General features: G+C 46.9%; 1 pseudogene; it reads right to left on the bottom strand.

Moving 5' to 3' along the window:
* Positions 1–247: 247 nt before the first annotated feature.
* Positions 248–2307, bottom strand: LOC129467456 (pre-rRNA-processing protein TSR1 homolog; annotated as a pseudogene).
* Positions 2308–7939: the final 5632 nt, after the last annotated feature.

The following is a 7939-nucleotide window of genomic DNA, read 5'->3' as shown; positions in this document are numbered from 1 at the left end:
TTAGTGATCTATTGTACAGCATGGTGACCACAGTTAATAATGCATTGTATTTATGCATTTATTTTTATTTCAGTAAGATTTAATAGCTTTTTGGATTAAGCAGTAGAAAAACTTGCATACTTAACTGAGACATTTTGTCAAGGCTAAAAAAAGTCTTGCAAAATGGCGCAGCAGACTGACAAGCTGACGTAGAATATAAACTTTGCCCAGTCACAACTTGTGACTCCCATCCCTGGAGTGCTGATTGGCCTCAGTACGACAGAAACTCTTTAAATCCATTACTCCATGCCCACCTGAGGCACTGTTGAATAAATCTCACTGTTTACCCAAGGTGCTGATTCTGGTACACTTGGATCATAAGTCCATTTGGGGAAAACTCGTTTGTAGAAGTTCATCAGTTCTGTGTTCTTAGATTTTAGCATCCCGTCAAAGCAGCACTTCATGTGGCCATGGGTACCTAAAGGCTCCTGGATGTGTCCTCTGCAGCTCCTTTGTTCTCAGTTCCACCGGTTTAAACCACTGCACATCCTCTCTATTGAAGAACATGTAACATACCACTGCCATCTTAGTACAAATTTTGAAAGGATGATCACTCAGGACAACTCTCTTGATGACCATTCTGTTTGGATCCACCAACAAAAGATGGCCTGTAGCAATGAGACTGTGCATTCCATTGCTTTCCTGCTTGAAAAGCAGCAAAGATGAAGGAGGAAAAGTGGTTGGTGCATATACTGTCACCGCCAGGGCCATATCAGCAGTCAGGAATTTCTGAAATTTATGTTTGTCTGCAGCAGCATGCTGAGAGAATAAAGCTGAGGCTCGGAAGTGCCTGGATCTACCGTGGAATATGAACTCCTCCTTGGCTTTCGCAGATTCAGTGCTGCCAGGGTCATGCCTCACCACCATATTCAATACTGACATCTTCTGTTCATGAGGTAGTGAAGAAAATGCAATCAAGGGCGCTCCTTGCCTGAATCACTCAACCACTGAGACAGGGACGTTAGAGACATGAAGTGTGACATACCAGCCAACATCAGCTCCTTCAACCTCCTTTTCTTCAATCTCTTTAAAGATGCTTTTCCTAGTACTAGTAAAGTTCTGAAACTGAAATATTCAAGCATGATCTTGAGGAATATTTTTCCTTAGGATCCCATGGAGATGTCTGGAAGCTCTTCAGGTCTTTGTATGTCTGAAATTGAATTCTGGCAGCTACATCACGGGGGGTGTCCACTTCATCTGGAAACATCTCTTCCAGTCTTTCTTGTTTACATTTTTCCAACATTTTTACCTCAGCTTCTTCATCCACTTTCTCATCAGAGAGATCATCATGCACAGACTCCCTTGTAGTCATAGTTTCACATTCCTCCTCTTCTTCACCTTCACACTTTCATGCTGAGATTCCTCCTTCATAAAATCTTCATGTTCTATATCATCATATTCTTTACCACCTTAGAATCTCCCTTCAAGAAATCCTTTGTCTCACTCAACTCCTCCTCACTGGGCCAGGTTTGCTCCCCCTGCATTGGATCTGGGATAACCTCTGTTTGTCAGGATTCCTGTCTAGCAGGATCTGCCTTCATTAGGACTTTAAGGTCTTCTTCCATATCATCGACAACATCCATAGCACAAATCTCTATTGCCATGTCTGTGTCCTTTTGGGATTTAATTACTGTAGGATTTAAAGGGAAAGGGTCCATGGGGTCATCTATGTGTTTCATCTGGAAATCACCACATCCAATGATATGCAGCAACCTATTTACATTCAGAGTCTGCCCATGAACATAGCCTGAAATTTCCAAGGTGTCCACCAAATTATTCTTTTCACTAGGAACAAAATCAGCAGTATGGGCAAATAGGTAGGCCTGCTGATCTCGAAAAGCAAGATGCTGTTGCTTCTGGTTAGCCAACTATCTAAGCAGCATCCCTGCCTCCTGTTGAGTGTCTAACAAGAGGAGTTTGTCATCCAGAAAGTGCCTCTCCACTGCTTTACTTAGCTTCTTTCTGGCATCTATTTGTTTCTTCAGTGGGAGGCCAGATAATCCCTGGACAGCTAGTGCTAACGAGGAGAGCCATCCTGCTACCCAGCTGTTTCTTCTCCACCAGAACCGCCTCCTCCTTCTGCTTTTGGAGCTGGCTGGCGGGATGCCTCTGGTCTACTCTGCTGAGTTCTTTTCTCACCTTCTTGCGGAGGGTTTTCAGTGCTAGACGGCCCTTGCCATCCTGCTGTGCAGATCCCCGACCCCGATGCCACCCACTTTTATGAGCTTTATGCTGTGTCTTGAGTGGGCTGGAGTGGTGGGCTGCCATGCCGCAGCTCACGTGTACAGAGTCAGCCCATTGTATTTATTTCATTTTATTCTTTAATCTTTTTTTTTTTTTTTTGTAAAGTCGGGGTCACATTATGTTGTCCAGGCTGGTCTTGAACTCCTGGACTCAAGTGATCCTCCCACCTTGGCCTCCTAAAGTCCTGGGATTACAGACGTGAGCCACCACGGCTGGCCAATAATGTATTGCATATTTCAAAATTGCTAAAATAGAGTTTTAATGTTCTCATCACAAAAAAATGATAAATTAGTGAGGCAATGCATACGTTAACTAGTTTGATTGTATCTTTCTATAACATATGCATAGATCAAAACATCACATTGCCTCCTTTTCCACTGTATAGCAGAAGGATGGCACAGATACTCTGAAGGGAACAAATAATACAAAACCAACACACAAACAAATGATTGGAAAACATTGTACTCCATGAATATATACAATAAAATAATTACAAATTAAAGAATAAAATGTGGAAGATTTGGATATTATTTTTCTTCCCATAGTTAAAATAATACTCTTTAATAAAAATTGTACAAGCTTTTTTTGTGTGTGTGTGTTTGCCATCTACAGAAGACCAGGGAAAGAATGAAGTTTCTTAGTAGTAAGAGGAAATATAGTCTAGCCCAGCAGCACTCAGAGATCCGGTACTATCTCGAGTACCACCAATCGAGTGGATGCATCCCTTTTTGATAACTATAACTATCCCTCAGTGCCAAAATTTGCTGTTTTGTCTAATCTCTGGCCAGCCCAGTTGAGCTAGAGAAAGGTTGTGTTTAAGTGCCGTAAATGCCTCAAAGGGAAACAAGTGAGTTTTCATCCAGGTGGTTCACCTTTCAGCTGCAACTTAATTTCCTCTTGTTTTTTGTTCCATTGACATAGTAGAGTTACAGTTCGTCCTCAGTGCAGTGGTTAACAGTTCAGACTCTAGATTAGACTAGCAAAGTTTGAATCCCAGTGTGTCCGGAATTGGTGGGTTCTTGGTCTCACTGACTTCAAGAATGAAGACGCGGACCCTCGCGGTGAGTGTTACAGTTCTAAAGGCGGCGTTTCGGGAGTTTGTTCCTTCTGATGTTCGGATGTGTTTGGAGTTTCTTCCTTCTGGTGGGTTCGTGGTCTCACTGGCTCATGAGTGAAGCTGCAGACCTTCGCGGTGAGTGTTACAGCTCTTAAGGCGGCACGTCTGGAGTTGTTCGTTCCTCCCGGTGGCCTCATCGTCTCGCTGGCTTCAGGAGCGAAGCTGCAGACCTTTGCGGTGAGTGTTACAGCTCATAAAAGCAGTGTGGACCCAAAGAGTGAGCAGTAGCAAGACTTATTGCAAAGAGCGAAAGAACAAAGCTTCCACAGTGTGGAAGGGGACCTGAGCGGGTTGCCGCTGCTGGCTTGGGCAGCCTACTTTTATTCTCTTATCTGGCCCCCACCCACGTCCTGCTGATTGGTAGAGCCCAGTGGTCTGTTTTGACAGGGCGCTGATTGGTGTGTTTACAATCCCTGAGCTAGACACAAAAGTTCTCCACATCCCCATCAGATCAGTTAGATACAGAGTATGGACACAAAGGTTCTCCAAGGCCCCACCAGAGCAGCCAGACACAGTGTTGATTGGTGCATCCACAAACCCTGAGCTAGACACAGGGTGCTGATTGCTGTGTTTGCAAACCCTGAGCTAGATACAGAGTGCCGATTGGTGTATTTACAATCCTTGAGCTAGACCTAAAGGTTCTCCAAGGCCCCACCAGAGCAGCTAGATACAGAGTGTCGACTGGTGCACTCACAGACCCTGAGCTAGACACAGGATGCTGATTGGTGTATTTACAATCCCCGAGCTAGACATAAAGGTTCCCCACATCTCCACCAGACTCAGGAGCCCAGCTGGCTTCACCCAGTGGATCCTGCCCCGGGGCCGCAGGTGGAGCTGCCTGCCAGTCCCGCACCGTGCGCTCGCACTCCTCAGCCCTTGGGTGGTCGATGGGACTGGGTGCGGTGGAGCAGGGGGTGGCACTCGTCCGGGAGGCTCCGGCCGCACAGGAGCCCATGGAGAGGGTGGGAGGCTCAGACATGGCGGGCTGCAGGTCCCGAGCCCTGCCCCGCAGGAAGGCAGCTAAGGCCCGGTGAGAAATCGAGAACAGCGCCGTGGGCTGGCACTGCTGGGGGACCCAGTACACCCTCCGCAGCCGCTGGCCTGGGTGCTAAGCCCCTCATTGCCAGGGGCCAGCAGGGCCGGCCGGCTGCTCTGAGTGGGGGGGCTGCCAAGCCCACGCCCACCCGGAACTCCAGCCGGCCCGCAAGCGCCGCACGCAGCCCCGGTTCCCGCTCGTGCCTCTCCCTCCACACTCCCTGCAAGCTGAGGGAGCCGGCTCCCTCCTTGGCCAGCCCAGAAAGGGGCTCCCACAGTGCAGCGGTGGGCTGAAGGGCTCCTCAAGTACCGCCAAAGTGGGAGCCCAGGCAGAGGAGGTGCCGAGAGCAAGCGAGGGCTGTGAGGACTGCCAGCACGTTGTCACCTCTCACCAGCAAGTTACTAAAACTTTTTGTGTGTCCTGTTCTTCACCTTTAAAATAAGAATGATAATGCTTATACCCACCTCATACAGTTGTGCTGACTTAAGTGATTTAATATTTGTAAAGCATGTAGAGCAGTTTAGGTGAATGGTGAATACTATATTTGGTAAATAAATAAAAATAACACCTGCCATCTTAAGCCGAAATCTCTAAATTCACACATTAGACTGCAACTAAACAGACTTTGGAGTCTGGAGCTAAATCATAACAGGGAACAGGTATCCTAAAAACGAACATGCATTTACCAAACAGCCCTCAATGTCTCCAGGGCTGATTTTTAACTGCTATTGCAAAGCATTCCACCCTCCCAGGGTCTGCACATGCTGAAGGTATATGATGGCCTGGAAAAAGTGTCAGATGGTTTTCATAAACTTGGCACTGACTGATCATCTAACTTCTTATTCGTTGGGTAGGTGCTAACTGTAAGTTGGGTAAAATAGAAGTTTTACCAGAGCAGGGGGCTGGGACGCCACAGAATAAACCAGCAATCCCTCTGACATGGAGGTGATAACAGCGATTCAGTCAGGAGGTGACAGTCTGGACTAAGGGTGTGGTTAAAATGGCACAGGAGGGGCAGAATCAGGAGCAGGTATAAGCTGCAGGCCAGGACTGTCTTTAGGGGCAGTAATGATGGGAGAGACCAAACCAACAGCCCGATTCAATGATGAAAGCTGAATTGGGCATGGCCGAGGAAGGAAAAGACCAGCACCTGTCTTAGCCCTGGCAGTGGCTCATCCACCTGCTCTCCCTGGAACCTCCTTTCCCACTGTGTAGCAGAGGGATGGCACAGATACTTTGAAGGGAGCAAATAATACACAACCAACACACAAACAAATGGTTGGAAAACAATTCTACACAGCAACTCTTGCCTGCTCTCTTGAGGCCTGAGAAAGTTCAATCAAAACCAGAATTAAAGAATGCCAGTACTGGCCACCACAGCCAGGGGCTCATGGGCTTTGGAATCCAAGAGATAGAGAGGACTTGGGGATGTCAAACATGTTGCTGACTGCAGAAGTTTCACCTTTTCTTTTTATTTATTTATTATACTTTAAGTTTTAGGGTACATGTGCACAACGTGCAGGTTAGTTACATAGGTATACATGTGCCACGTTGGTGTGCTGCACCCATTAACTCATCATTTAGCATTAGGTATATCTCCTAATGCTGTCCTTCTCCCCTCCCCCCACCCCACAACAGGCCCCGGTGTGTGTTGTTCCCCTTCCTGTGTCTATGTGTTCTCATTGTTCAATTCCCACCTATGAGTGAGAACATGCGGTGTTTGTTTTTTTGTCCTTGCGATAGTTTGCTGAGAATGATGGTTTCCAGCTTCATCCATGTCCCTGCAAAGGACTATGCAGCCATAAAAAAGAAGTTTCACTTTTTCACTTTACTGTTTTCCTTAAAATTTCCCATGGATGATATTCTTGGTTTTGGGGGCAGAAGAGAGAGAGGGAGAAGGGAAATAGGAAGAAAATATTTCAAGGGGGAGCAAAGTTGAATTAAGACTGGTGGTTGAAGGCTGGCGACTAAGGCTCCATCTCTTACTTCTCTCCTTCCATTAATGTCTAAGGGGAAGCAACAAAAAAGGTCGGTTCTGAGTAGGGGAAGCAAAGGCAGAGCAGTCCCGCTGCTGTCATCAGATTTAGCAAGATTTTTGCCCAGCTGTTTGCTGAAAGAAAAGCAGGAAATGAAGAACCAGAGGGCTCAGGCAGGGCCACTCTGTCTTGAATGATCTCATTCCTCATTCTCAAAGAGAATCTTTCTGGAGTTAGCTCTTCCTTGAGAATTTCTGCAGCTCAGAAACCTGCCCTTTGAAGCCCAGGAGGGCCACTTTTTTTTTTTTTAAATTTTTTGAGATGGAGTCTAGCTCTGTTGCCCAGCAGGCTGGAGTGAAGTGGCGCCATCTCGGCTCATTGCAACCTCTGCCTCCTGGTTTCAAGCAATTCTCCTGCCTCAGCCTCCCGAGCAGCTGGGACTACAGGCATGCATCACCATGCCTGGCCAATTTTTGTATTTTTAGTAGAGACGGGGTTTCACCATGTTGGACAGGCTGGTTTTGAACTCCTGACCTCAGGTGATCCACCTGCCTCAGTCTCCCAAAGTGCTGGGATTACAGGTGTGAGCCACTGTGCCTGGCCATTTCTTTTTTTTTTTTTGCAAAGGCCAATCTGTGACCCTCCCACTGGCTGCCCCGGGAGGGTTGTCAGCTTTGTTGTCAGGATGTTTTATGTTGGACACTGTTATAGGTTGAGTTGTGTCCCCTACAGTTTATGTGTTGAAGTCCTAACCTTTAGCAGCAGTGAATGTAACCTTATTTGGAAATAGGATTTTTGCAGATGTTGTTAGTTAAGATGAAGTCTTTAAGGCAGGCCCTCATCTGCAGTGACTGGTATCCTTAAAAAAAGGGGGAATTTGGACCAGGCGTGGTAGCTCACGACTGTAATCCCAGCACTTTGGGAGGCTGAGGTGGGCAGATCACGAGGTCAGAAGATCGAGACCAGCCTGGCTAACAAAGTGAAACCCTGTCTCTACTAAAAAATACAAAAAAAAAATTAGCTGGGCGTGGTGGCAGGCGCCTGTAATCCCAGCTACTCTGGAGGCTGAGGCGGGAGAATGGCGTGAACCTGGGAAGTGGAGCTTGCAGTGAGCCGAGATTGCACCACTGCACTCCAACCTGGGTCACAGAGCAAGACTCCGTCTCAAAAAAAAAATAAATAAATAAAGGTGAGTGTGGTGGGGAAATTTGGATGCAGACACATGCACACAGGGAGAATGCCACATGCAGATGAAGGCAGAGATCAGGGTGATGCTTCTACAAGTCAAGAGATACCAAGGATTGCCAACACACCAGCAGAAGCTAGGAGAGAGAACAAATTCTTCCTCACCGCCTTCTAACCTCCAGAACTCCAGAGCTGTGAAACAAGGAATGCCTGCTGTTTTAACCCACCACTTTGTGGTACTTTGTTACAACAGCCATCGCAAACGAATACAGGCACCAACTTGAAGGTTTGGACTTACTGGAAATAAACAAACTTTTCCCTGGCAGGTGGATCTACTTCACA

Source organism: Symphalangus syndactylus, chromosome 18 (genome assembly GCF_028878055.3).
Source record: "Symphalangus syndactylus isolate Jambi chromosome 18, NHGRI_mSymSyn1-v2.1_pri, whole genome shotgun sequence".
Lineage (NCBI taxonomy): Eukaryota > Metazoa > Chordata > Mammalia > Primates > Hylobatidae > Symphalangus > Symphalangus syndactylus.
This window is presented reverse-complemented; position numbering and strand designations above follow the sequence as displayed.